Source organism: Dipodomys ordii, unplaced genomic scaffold (genome assembly GCF_000151885.1).
Source record: "Dipodomys ordii isolate 6190 unplaced genomic scaffold, Dord_2.0 Scaffold1000001542, whole genome shotgun sequence".
Taxonomy (NCBI): domain Eukaryota; kingdom Metazoa; phylum Chordata; class Mammalia; order Rodentia; family Heteromyidae; genus Dipodomys; species Dipodomys ordii.
The window spans coordinates 11,026-25,000 of NW_012285159.1; the positions used below are offsets into that span (position 1 = coordinate 11,026).

General features: G+C 41.4%; 1 pseudogene; it reads left to right on the forward strand.

The window, feature by feature from the left end:
* Positions 1-6,470: 6,470 nt before the first annotated feature.
* LOC106002802 lies at positions 6,471-11,918 on the forward strand (annotated as a pseudogene).
* Positions 11,919-13,975: the final 2,057 nt, after the last annotated feature.

A 13,975-nucleotide genomic window follows, 5' to 3' on the forward strand; every position in this document is an offset into this window, starting at 1 on the left:
ACCCTAACCCTAACCCTAACCCCTAACCCTAACCCTAACCTTAACCCCTAACCCTAACCCTAACCCTAACACTAACCCTATCCCCTAACCCTAACCCTAACCCTAACCCTAACCCTCTAACCCTAACCCTAACCCTAACCCTAACCCTAAGGTGCCCTGCATCTTTTATATACACTTCTCTAATGCAGGGAGTGGAATGGAAAAAACAAAATGCTTAAATAAGGATACAGATTGATCCACTGTAACAATGAGATGGACTTTACACCTTCTGTGCAGGGGGTGGGGATGGGGGAGTTTGGGCAGTGTAATTTTGGAGGTGTGAATGAAGTTATGGTAGGGGAAAAACAAATGATGAGGCAAAAATGCTCGATAGGAAATGTACTCATTATCTTGATCATGTAATTCTAACCCCTCTGTACAGTATTCTTACAATAAAAATGTTCAAAATAGAAATGTTCTCATAACATTATGTATGTAACTGTATCTCCTCTGTACATTTTCGTCATGGTAAAATTAAATTTAAGAAACAGCAAAGAAAAAACAGACAACACATTTCACCAACTAACCAGTAAGAGCTGAGCCACATCCCCCTCATTCTCCTCTCTGAGTAAGGTTATTTCTAACTTACCTTAAATGGGAACAGTTCTCCCTTATTTGCAATAACTAGTGAATGTCTGAGACAAGCAGAAGCTGTCAGATAAGTTGATTTAAGGCTAAATGAACCCCAAGATAAGGATTCAATTTTTTTTTTGCTTTCTTGCTATTGTTTCTAACATCTTTATAAATGATTTCCTTGTTGCTTTGTATGTCACTCCCTCATAGTATAACCCCTGTTTTCACTGTACTTGATCTTGGTATAATTTGTGGAGGGGAAGGGAAAAACAAATTGTTTTTAGGGATACAGGTAGACCCATTGCAACAATGAGATGTACAAGACGTTACGTCGAAAAAGGAGCTTTACAACATTGGTGGGGGGGGGTAAGAGGGTGGAGGGGGGCGGGTGGGGGAGATGGGAAGGGATGGGAAGGGGAAACAAAGGAGGAGGCAACAATGCTTGATTAGAAATGTACTCATTACCTTCTCATGTAACCCCTCTATACGGTATTTTCACAATAAAATATATGTATACATATATTTAAAAACAAACATAAAATCTGAACAGATGGTGCATCCAGTGCTGTTTCTGTCAAGCATGCTGCTGCCTTCTAAAACTACAGAATTTTAAGGAATCGTGGAGAAGCAGGGATCCCACTGAAAAGGAACTCTAACAAAATTAAAGCTCCTTTCTAACATTGGCATTTTAGGACATTTCAGCCTCCTATTGGCAGATGACAGACTTACAGGAGTAAGAATGTGCATGTTCTTTGCAAATATTCTATCTGTCTTAGCCACCATCTTGTCCTCCTCCACAATGTGCTGGCTCATGTTGTTCTACATAGTTAGAAGTTCTTTGGAAGTCAGAATCCAGTCAGCCAGTGACTTTTCTAGTTCCTGCATTTAAACACAAGAAAGAGGCTATAAAGAAAGTCTTCACTCTATTTGATGTTGGTATAATTTGTGGAGGGGAAGGGAAAAAACAGATCGGTTAACTAGGGATACAGGTGGCCCCATTGCAACAATGAGATGTTCAAGTCTTTATATCGAAAAACGAACTTTACAACTTTGGTGTGTGGGGCAAGAATCGGGGGGATGGGGTGAGGAGGAGAGTATGGGAAGGGATGGGAAGAGGAAACAAAGGAGGCAACAATGCTTAATAAGAAATGTACTCGTTATCTTGCCCATGTAATTGTAAATCCTCTGTACGGTATTCTCACAATAAAAAAATAAAATATAAAAAAGAAAGCCTTCAACTCTAGCTGCTGCTGTTCCCATACCTATAAGATAATCCTTTGATTAGACTCAAGGGGAGGAGGACCAGTCAAGGAAACGGACCATAGGAATGAAGACCTACCTTGGTGGCCAGCCTCAAACCAAGTTGCTCTGAAAAGAACATTCCTTCCTGCTTTCCTTTTCATTGCTTCAGTATTTCTCTAATGTTTATACAACTCACTCTGTTTTAAAATATAGGTCAACACCTCAATTTAGAGAACACTGAAGTTAATATTTAGTTGAAATATATTTAATAATGCCATATGTATTTAAAAGGTTTAAATAGGTGGCATCTTCTTTTAAAAATCTGATGAATGCAGTGCTGAAGCGTCATCACATGCAATTTCTCTTCAACTGGCATTATTTTTTGGCTTACTTTTGAAATGAAAAAGTGTAAAAAAATTTTAAAAATATAATTAGTGCAGATTTATCATCAAAAAATTCATCTAGCTGTGGATACATAATTTGTTGGTTTCACTATTTTCCTTTGTGGTGGCTATCAAACAGAATTTTAGGAAAACATAGGCAAACTATCAGTAGCCATACCCTTGATGAGATTTGGGTTCTATTTAATTTTTTGTGCTGATCGTGGGACTTGCACTCATTGCCTGTGCACTGTCCCTAAATTTACTGATCAAGGCTACTACTCTAAAACTTGGGCCATAGTTCTACATCCATGTTTTTGGTTGTTAATTGGAGATAAGACTCACAGACATTCTGTCATTGGGTCCAACTTCAAACCAAGGTTCCTATATCTCAGCCTCCATAATAGCAAGGATTATAACCATGAGCCAGTGTTAGCCACATTGTGTCTTTTTTAGAAGCAGCTGTAAATAATAATAATAGAAAACTATCACTATAACTAAAGGCTCAAACCTGTAATCCCCTAGCTATTTCAGAGGCTGAGATCTATAGGATCATAGTTTAAAGCTAGACTGGTCAGATAATTCAGAGTTTTTTAATTTTTTTAACCTGCTGGCCCCAGAGCTTAAATTCCGGCTTTGGCACTGTATGTGAGTTGCTTTTCATTAAGGCCAGGGTTCTACCTCCTGAGCCACAGTGATACTGGCAGCTTTTCCTGAGTAGTATATTAGAGGGAAGAGGTAAGGAGACTGCCCAGTCTGGCCCCAAACTACCACCTAAAATCCTAAGCCTCCAAAGTAGCAAATCAGATATCATTATTTTCAACTAAGCAGCAAAAATAAACAGAATGGAGGTATGGTTCAAGTGTTAGGGTTTCAGCCTTGCATGGAAAAAGTTTAGGAAATTTAAGCCCCAGTACTGGCACATATGCACACAAAAGCATGTAGATACAGACATACACAGGGTCCTATACTCAATTCCCCGGGATGAAAAAAAGATTAAAATATTAAATTAAATTATAAGGACAAAAATAAGTAATTTAAACGGTATTTTTTAAAAAAACAAAACACTATGATAGCCAGGTGCTGGTGGCTCATGCATTTAACCCTAGCTTCTCAGGAGGCTGAAATCTGAGGATCGTGTATCAAAGCCAGTCCAGACAGGAAAGGTCCATGAGACTCTTATCTTCAATAATCCACTCAAAAACCTTGAAGTAGTGCTGTAGCTAAAGTTGTATAGTGCTAGTCTTGAGCTGGAGACCATAGGTACTGAGCCCAGGCCTACAGTTGAAGCATATGACCAAGAAAAAACAAACAAACAAATAGAAAATTAAAAAAAAACTGCCATAGCTGAATTGTGACTTAGGTGTTAGAATACTTTCTTCCCATAAATGAGGTATGAGTTCAATCCCCAGTGTTGTTCATACCAAAACAACCCAATAAAAGCACACCAATAACTATCTAACAAAAAATATATCATACTTTGTAAAGAAGATTAAAACTTACAAAAATAATTGAAGTAGAGCTAACATGTGACTCCTATCCTATTAAACACCAAAAAAAAAAGGCAGAAGTTGAGCTGAGGCTCAATAGCCTGCTAGCTTCGAAATAAAAACAAAATACCAAAAACAAAACAACCCTCAGAGAGAGTCCACAGGCCCTGAATTCAAGCCTCTCCCAACCCCCAAAAGAAAAAAAAACACTCAGGAGTGGAGTTTTTGTTCCTGCAAGCTTTGAGCAAAAAACAAAATCCAAAAATCTCATGGACAGTAAAGTAGTGTGGCATAAATTGTAGAGCCTGCTAGTTTTGATCTAAGAAAACAAGCCAGGTTTCTCTGGCTCATGCCTGTAATACTCGCTACTCAGGAAGCTTCCCACAATGGGAAGCCAGTCCAGGCTGAAAAGTCCCCTGGTGACTGTTTTTTTTTCCAATTAAGTGGAAGTGGCACTGTGGCTGAAAGTGGCAGTGTGCCTGCTTTGGCCCTGACAGACAATACCTAGGCACTGAGTTCAATCCCCACAACTGACAAAATAAATAAATAAATACTGAGTGAGAATAGCTAGGCCCTGATAATAAAGGACATGAACTTTAAAAAGGGGAGAAGGCAAATCAAATAAATGAAAAGGTGCAAAAATGAGCATATTAAAGATTTCTAAATCATGGCTCAAAACTGCAATCTTACTTGCTCAGATTGCTGAAAACTAAGGATTGTGTTTCAAAGCCATCCTGGGCAGAAAGTACAGGAGACTTATTTTACTGTGTTCAGTCCTGGGGCTTGAACTTGCTATGATTTTCTTATGGCTAGAGGTCTACTTCTTCCTACCTATTGGTGGTTAATTAGAGATAATTTTCTCATTGATTTTCTTGCCCAGATTGGCTTCGAACCATGATTCTCAGATTTCAGTCCTCCCTGTAATACTCTTGGCTTGCTGTTGATATTCTAATCTCCTAGTAACCACAGGAAAAGCAGAAGCTGAGCTGTGGCTCAACTAGTGAAACGTGCCACCATTAAGGTAAAAATAAATAAAACCTCAAGGAGAGTCATCAGGCCTTAATTTCAAGACCTAACAACCAGCACTCAATTTAAAGAAAAATAAAAAAAGAACCTCAGTCACCATTACCTGAGTTTGAGCCCTATAAGAAGAGCTACAAAAAAGAGAACCAGCCTGTAGTTTACCTGTGGTAAAATTTGTAATGCATGGTAGTTTCAAGAGGAAAGAAAAAACTAAGCATGAAAGCTAGCCCCTAAGAACAATTGTCAAAAAAAGAAATAATAAATAACCTGAAAAGGTGAAAGAAAAGGTAATTAAAAATTTGTAAATGTTGACTCACACTTATAATCCTAAGTGCTAAAGTCACTGAAGTCTGAAGATCATAGTTCAAAGCCATCATGGGCATTGAAGTCCATGAAACTTGCTTCAGTTTGTTCAGTCGAGGGACTTAAACTTGAAGTGTTTTGCTCATGGCTAAAGTTCTACTGTCTTCTGCCTATTAGTGGTTGATTGGAGGTAAATCTCATAGACTTTTCTGCCCAGGTTGACTTTGAATAGTGATCCTCAGATTTCAAGCCTCACTGTACTGCCCTTGACTACCCATGGGAATCTTGTCTCATATTAAACACTTAAAAAAAGGCAGAAGTTGAGCTGTGGTTCAAGTAGTAGAGCCTTCTACCTTTCAGTTAAATAAGTAAATCAATAAAACCTCAGAAAGAGAGGGGCAGAATGAGAGTGAAAGACAGGAAATCCTACACTAAGCAAAAGTAGAGGAATGTAAATATCACCCGTTGTGGAAGAAATAAATTGCATTGTCAAAGCATACAGAATTCACAAAGTTTATAGTCCATGATAATGATAATTTGACTTGTGAAGGTTAAAATATGTTTGTAATTTCAACTAAATATCACTATTCAACAATTCTGTGAAATAAGAGAAATTAAGGTAATCACCTAATCTCAATAATAATAAAAACCTCAGAAAGAGTCACCAGGCCTTAATTTCAAGCCCTAAGTCACTAACCTGCCCCAACTCCGACCAAAAAAACAAAAGACACTCTGACCAGGACCTGAGTTCTTACACTAGGAGCAGAAGCCAAATGAAACAAAAAGTAGACTGTAGTAGTCGTATGGCCCAAGTAATAAAGCAAGCTACTTTTAAGAGGAAAGGAAAAACTGAGTATGAAGGCTAGACCCTAAGCCCCTGACTTTTCCCATAATGGAAAGTGGATCAATCATGGAATCCAACAGTTAGGGCTTGCTCTTGGGATCACACCTGAAAATGCCCCTTCAGTTCTAGACCCTCCAATCAAAAATGGACGGCAGGCTTGTTCTGGGCTTCTGGCAAACAAGGACCTTGTGCAGAGGAAGTTGCTCCTCTTCTTTCCTGGATCCCAGGGTTCAGCCTCTCTTGTGAGTCAGAGTGGGGAGTGGATGGCAGGGTGACCAGATGATCCAAATAGAGTGGGAGATGTGCTAATGGACTTGCAGCTGGCAGCTGGATACCAGGGTAGGTAGGAACTGGTGGGGCCCTGTGATTGCCCAGCAATAGGGCGATTGAGTTGGAGCACCTGCTGGCTCCACCTATAATCAAGTCCGCCCCACCTCCTCTGCCCCTGTAACAATCAGAGGTATAAATGGGGATCTGAGTTCACTGTGTCAGATTCCTGTTTCCCAGCTCTACTTGTTTGCCTCTCTGGGCACCACTGCTGAAGACATACATCCATCTGCTCTGCAGCCCTGCACCATGAGGGAGATTGTGTACATACAGGCAGGCCAGTGTGGCAACCAGATTGGCGCAATGGTGAGCATGGCACTGGCCTAGGATCCAAGTCTCAAATTTAGGGGAAGGAGAAGGAGGACGGGTTGGAATGTGGAGGTGGTGGTGGTCATGGCTAGGCTGAAGTAGGTGGGGCTCCATAGTGGTCCCTAACCTTCTGCAAATGAAGTCCCCCAGATAGCTTCTCCAATTTCCCTAATTTGTGTGGCCCTGGTGGGTGTGGTTTTTAAACAAGGCTGGGGTGGTTTCAAATCCCTTGCATGTCTTAGTCTTACCTGAGACTCAAGTCTTTGTATTTAGTTTCCTGGGAATAGACTAATGCACATTTGGTCTGGTATGAATGCAAGGAATGCAGTGTTTTTGAGCTGAAAGATACAGACAATTCCCTTTGTGTCAACTGATGAGTGTCAGATAATTGAGAACAGGTCTTCTACCTTAATGCAAATTTCTCTGAGTTTCATGCCCCAACTCAGCTCCCTTAAGTTGGGTGTTTTCTAAATCATTGGTTGTTGTGTATGCTCTGAGGACACTTGGGGTTCTGGAGACCCTTCTTACTGAGTCTTCAAGTTACTGCTTTGGCAATTTCATGTCCATGTAAGGCCAGTTACTCGTCACAGAATACAAACAGAATATGGTACTGCATAAGATGGAATACTCATAGGAGAACACAGACGTCTTCTATTCAGCCAGATAACAAAGAGATTAAGAAAACTAAAATACCACCCATTTCTGTGCTTTTTTTAATTTAGAAAATGTAATTATTTTTTACAAATATATTTGTGTCAACAGGACATGGGTTTCTTATAGTTACTTTAAAATGCATTGTTTGGACAGTTAATATTCTATGTCATAATACACTTCTATTTCCATCTCAGTTTTGGGAAATGATAAGCGATGAGCATAATATTGATTGCACTGGCAACTACTATGGAGACAGCCATTTACAGCTGCAGAGAATCAAGGTGTATTACAATGAGGCAACTGGTGAGTGTCTCCCATTTGGTTTCCCATACCGTGGCAAAATAGTTCCCAGGGGAATACTAATGAAAAGGAAGGAGTTCCTGCCTTTCTTATGGTAGTATTGTAGTTTTAATTTGGGACCTTGATCTTATAAGTGCTGTACCCAACTGAGCCACTCCACCAGATACTTTGTTTTAATTTTTGAGTATACTCATGTGAATTACCCCAGGAAAACCTTATACCTGAGTTCCCCCTACCTCTACTTGCTGACTAACCACACCTGGATTTTTTTTTCCGGTCATGGAGCTTGAAATCTGGGCCTAGGCAATGTCGCTCAGCTCTTCAGCTCAAGCAAGCGGCTCTACCACTTAAGCCACCGTGCCACTTCCAGTTTTCTGGTGTTTTATTGGAGATAAGAGTTTGCCGGCTTTTTATGCCCTGGTTGGCTTTGAACAGTGATTCTCTGATCTCAGCCTTCTGGGTAGCTAGGATTAAAGGCGTGAGCCCGTTTCATGCAATTAAAAATGAGACTGCCTAAATATGCATTCTAAAACAATTGATAAAATATAATATAATCCAGTGCCATTTGGTTGTGTGCTGATCATCCTAAGCTCAAGGCCTGGGCACTGACTATGAGCTTCTTTTGTTTTGGGTAGTTTCTTGGAGATGAGTCTCCCAGACTTTCCTGCCCCAGCTGACTTCAATCTGTGATGCTAAGGTCTCATCTCAGATTTTTGAGTAGCTAGCATTACACCGTAAGCAAGCAGAGCCCAGTTACATTGCCTCATTAAAATATAGATTAAATTTCTAAAACAATATTTTGAAAAAGAAAATTTTAAAAATTTTAAAGAGGGATGTTCAGTCACTAATATATATGAGAATAGTCCAAATCACAAAGCATAAATAAAGTGTCTCACCCTGAAATCTATAACATTTCTGGTCTTGAGCATTTTGAATATGAATACTTAGCCAACAATAAATTATTTTTAAGGTTTTTAAAGTAAGAAAACATTCTTTTGATGTAGAAAAACCCAATACTAATTTGTAAACATTGCTTTTAAATGATTCATATTGTCTTTCCTAACATAAACAGCCTAATTGAAGTCTATAAAGTAGATTTTCAGTTTTTGCAACTGTCAATGTAAAGATCATTTAATTTTATATTGAGTTTCCATTCTACATTATTTTATACAAACAGAATCGTGGATAATTGGCTTTCCTATGTATTAATCCAATGAACAAGTACAAAGAAAAGTACAAAGCTATTTAATTTGAGTTTTATAGATCTATATTTTGGGATGTCCTCACCTTGGTTGAGAGTGGTTGGGTTGGATTGTGTCACTCCTATGAACAGAATTTTAGGTTGTGTCTTTATTAGATCCTGTATATCCAGCAGGATGGCCAGTTTTCTTCATGTGAATGTTTAGGAAGGGGGTATTCTCAAAATGGTGTTTACATCATGTTAACTGCTTTCCCTTGGGCCAAATCAGGATAAATGGGAAATTGCAAGTCATTGCTCAAGGTTGCTCTGAGTATTTGAATACAAGGATGTGTGCTATTTGATAACCATTATTGAAACATTATAAGACAAGAAATATATATTGTATAGACGTTTTCTCCAGGAAAGCCTTACACTTGAATTCCCCTACATCTACTTGGTGAATAGCCATACCTGGCTTTTTTTTGGTGTTGGGGTGTCGGTCATGTGGCTTGGACTTTGGGCCTAGGCACTGTCCCTCAACTCTTCAGTTCAAGGCAAGCAGCTCTACCTCTCGAGCCACAGTGCCATTTCTGGTTTTCTGTTAGTTTATTAGAGATAAGGGTCTTAAGGACTTTTCCTGCCCCAGCTGGCTTTGAAGAGTGATCCTCTGATCTCGGCCTCCAGAGTAGCTAGGATTATAAGCATGAACCTGGTTCATTTCTTGAGAAAGGTAATTGGGGAAGGGAAGGGATAATGGGAGAACAACAAAGTAGGGGGTAACAATTTTTGACAAGAAATGTTCTCATTTCTTTACTCATGTAACTAACTCCTCTATACAGCACCTTTACAATAAAATAAAATTAACAAAAAAGAGAAAGTTTCTTGCTGATAGGCACGGGTGACTCATTCCTGTAATGCTGGCTACTTAGTAGGCTAAGATATGAGAATCATGGTTCAAATTTTGCCTGAGCAGAAAAGTCCCTGAGACTCTTATCTCCAATAAGAAAACTGAAAGTGGGGTTGTGGCTCAAGTGATAGAGTGCTAGCCTTGAGCTGGAGAGCTGAGGGACAATGCCCAGGCCCAGAGTTCAAGCCCCATGATGAACCACAAAAAATGGTGTTGCCACCTTTCTTTTGCAGCATTAGACTCAAAGCCTGATGCTCATCTTTGCCTCCTGTGTAGCTGAGATTTCAGCCACCATGCCCAAAGCAAAGGAATGAATATTCATGGAAATAGACAACTGCAAACATCCTTAAAGTTGCTGAAGCCTCTTGCATGGGGATTCATGCTCAAGGTATCTTTTCTGTTTCCATGTCTCAAATGCTGTAATTTTTGTAATGAATGCTGAGTGTCACTTAGAATCATAAGCTCTGCCCCCTAAGTTCCTTTTCAAGTATAGGTCTAAGTCAACTCTTTTTCTCACAGGCAACAAATATGTTCCTCGGGCCATCATGGTGGACCTAGAGCCTGGAACATTAGTCTCAGTGAGATCGGGACCATTTGGCCAGAGCTTTAGGCCAGACAACTTCATATTTGGTAAGTCATCATGGTCCATGGGTCCTAACATCCAGTCACTCCAGTGCTGGGCTGAGCCTTTATCCACCTAGATATTGTCCTCACCTAACCCTCCTATTCCAGTCCACGGGAGTCATGCCCCTGGCCACTCAGACAGCTCAGATCAGTGCAACTCTGAAAGCCCTCCATGACAAAGAAGCCTCTGAAGGGAAAGAGCAGCAAGTAGAGAAAGCCACCAACAAGGTTTCAGCACTGCTGGTCATTTTAAAGGCCTGGCAATAACAGAACCACTTCAGGACACCGGAAATCAAAGCACAGCTATGTGTGAGCAAGGTGCAGACAAGTGCTTGCAGTTTAGCTTCCCTCTGACCACACTGTGCTCCTGTCCCTCTTGTGAAAGTAACTACATTTCCAGTATTGAGGCAGGCTCGGTCCTTCATTTCTAGAAGTACTTGATTTGGGTTAAAATGTATTTTCCTCCACACTCTGTTTACTTTTCTTTAGAACCTGTGTGATTTGTAGAGTCCCAGATACATTGAAAACATTTCCTTTATTTCACCAAAGTGTATCTAATATAATAGCAAAGGTTAGCTCAGAAGAGTCCTATTGTCTTCACAATAGGACTGGCACAGTCATTATTCTTGGAGTGTGTGTCTCATCATGTCTTTGTGTCTGATAGGCCAGAGCGGGGCAGGCAATAACTGGGCAAAAGGCCACTACACGGAGGGGGCCGAGCTGTTGGAATCGGTGCTGGATGTGGTACGGCAGGAGTCAGAAAGGTGTGACTGTCTCCAGGGCTTCCAGCTGGCCCACTCCCTGGGAGGTGGCACTGGATCAGGTATGGGCACCCTGATTCTCAACAAGATCCGAGAGGAGTATCCAGACCGCATCATGAACACCTTCAGCGTCATGCCCTCCCCCAAGGTGTCAGACACCGTGGTCGAACCTTACAATGCGATCTTGTCTGTCCACCAGTTGGTGGAAAATGCAGATGAAACTTTCTGCATCGACAATGAGGCCCTGTATGACATCTGCTTTCGCACCCTGAAGCTGCCCACACCCACCTATGGAGACCTGAACCACCTGGTGTCAGCCACCATGAGTGGAGTCACCACCTGCCTGCGCTTCCCTGGCCAGCTGAATGCAGATCTGCGCAAGCTAGCCGTGAATATGGTGCCCTTCCCCGTCTACACTTCTTCATGGCTGGCTTTGCACCCTTGACCAGCCGGGCCAGCCAGCAGTACCATGTTCTCTCAGTGCCCGAGCTCACCCAGCAGATGTTTGACGCCAAGAACATGATGGTCGCCTGTGATCCCCGCCATGGTTGTTACCTGACAGCAGCTGCCATCTTCCGAGGCCGCATGTCCATGAAGGAGGTGGATGAGCAGATGCTCAAAATGCAGAACAAGAACAGCAGCTACTTTGCAGACTGGATTCCCAACAATGTGAAGACAGCTGTATGTGACATCCCCCCGCGTGGCCTCACGATGTCGGCCACCTTCATCGGCAAAACACTGCCATCCAAGCACCCTTCAAGCGCACCTCAGAGCAGTTCAGTGCCATGTTCCGGCGCAAGGCATTCTTGCACTGGTATACGGGAGAAGGCATGGATGAGATGGAGTTCACTGAGGCTGAGAGCAATATCAACGACCTGGTGTCCGAGTACCAGCAGTACCAAGATGCCACTGCTGATGAACAGGGGGAATTTGAAGAAGACTTGGTGGAGGAAGAAGTTTAAGACTTTCCATTGGTAGCAGTGCAACAGGACTGTCAGAGCCTGCCTACTACTTCTCAAATGAATGGTGCTTTCCTGAGCTCCTGTTGTTGTGCAGTGAGGTCCCTGCTGTGTATCATCATGCACAGCCTTTCCGGTCAGGAACTCACTGATGGTGAATGTAAAAATGCAGATTTAAGGTCCCAAAGTGAGGATGCTCTACTCCTTCCCCAATGGAGAGACAAGCCTCCAAAGATATATGGACAGCACTGAACTTTCTCACTAAGCCCTAATCTACATCCTGTTCCACATACTGTCAACAATAACAGGTCCAATTACATTCCTTGCAATTCTGGGAGAGCTGAAAAGTGTTTGGAAGCACAGGATGCAAACGACTAGATAGAGCAACACAGAAATTCGGCGCCTTAAAACAAAATTGTTTTTCAGGGCTCAAATTCTCCATGATCTACATCTTCCTCAAAGGAGAGATAAGCCTCTAAATACAAGTAGACTGCATCTTTCTAACCCAGGTTTCTCCGGTCTGCATAATAGCTTGGCTGAAAGCCACTTATACTGTCCATCCACAGGAACCAGTCCAATTTTGTCTTCCAATTCTGGGAGAACTGACCAGTGTTAGCGAGTTCAGCATGCAAACGAAAGTTTGAGTAAAGCAGAGAAAGTTAGATAAGGTGATGTTAATGGAATGAACCCTAAGATATGTATTCGAATGTTTTTTTTATTTGTTTTCATGTGATTGTATATGACACATTCATAAGATCATTTCTTTTTTACGTTGTAAGTCTCTCCACCATTTTATAACAACTGTTTCACTGTATTTCATGTCGGTATAATTGGTGGAGGGGAGGGGGAAAACGATTCGTTTCAATAGGGATATAGTTGGACCCATAGAAAAAATGCGATGTACAATTCGTTATGTCCAAAACGAACTTTACAACATTGGTTTGTGAGTGGCGCGGGGTATGGAAGAGGGGTGGACTGTGAGGGAGGAAAGGAGGAGGATGGAAAAATGTGGGAATGGGAAACAAAGTCAACGTTACAATACTTTAAAAAAAATGTACTCATCATCTTGCACATGTAATTGTAACCCCTCTGTACATTGTTTTCTATAAAAATGAATGAACAAATAAATAAATTTAAAAACAAGAAAAGACAGAGCACTCATAACATGGGGACTTTAAAACAGTTTTAAGGCCCCCAAGCAATGAGGGTTTAATCCTTCCCCATAGAAGTGACACGCCTCTAATGAGAAATTGACAGCACCAATCTTCCGATAAGCTCTGGTCTGCATAATAGCAAGACAGAAAGTGTCTCATCCTGTCTACAATCACAGTTTCCGTTTTTCTCCTTACCACTGGGAGGGTTCAAAATTATTTGAGATCTCAGGTTGTAAACACCAACATAGAGCACTCAGACCTTTGGTGAGGTAAACAATATTGCCCAAGTTCTGAAGGCTCTACAATTCCTCAAAGGAGATACAAGCCACTAAAGCGAAATAGACAGCATGGTTCTATGACAGGCAACAACGGTCTGCAGCCTAGCAGAGCTTCAAGCCCCTTACACTGCCCACAGTAACAAGTCAGAATTTTTCCCTTGCAGTTCAGGGTGGGCTGACCAGTGTTAGGATGCTCAGGATGAAAACGACAAGATAGAGCACTGAGAATTTGGGGAACTTAAAACAAAATTGTTTCATGGCGCCAAGGTTCTGAATGCTCTATACCGTCGACAAAGAAAAGACCAAACCCCGAAGAGAAATAGACAACATCAGTCGGTTACTAGCAGCCCCTGTGTGCACCCTGACATGAGTCAAAGCACCTCTTGGTGTCACCATCCCGTGGACAATCCGTTTTATTTTCAAATTTGAGAGAGCTGTGGAGGGTTTGAGAGCTCAGGATGCAAACAACAAGAGAGAGTACTCAGAATTCGGAGAACATAAAGAAAATTGTATTAAGGTCTACAAGTTCTGAGTGCTCTCAACTTTTCCCGAAAGCAAGACAAGCCACTTAGTAGAAACAGAAAGCATGATCTGTCCGAGTCAACTGTGCTCTGAATCTAAGCAGGGC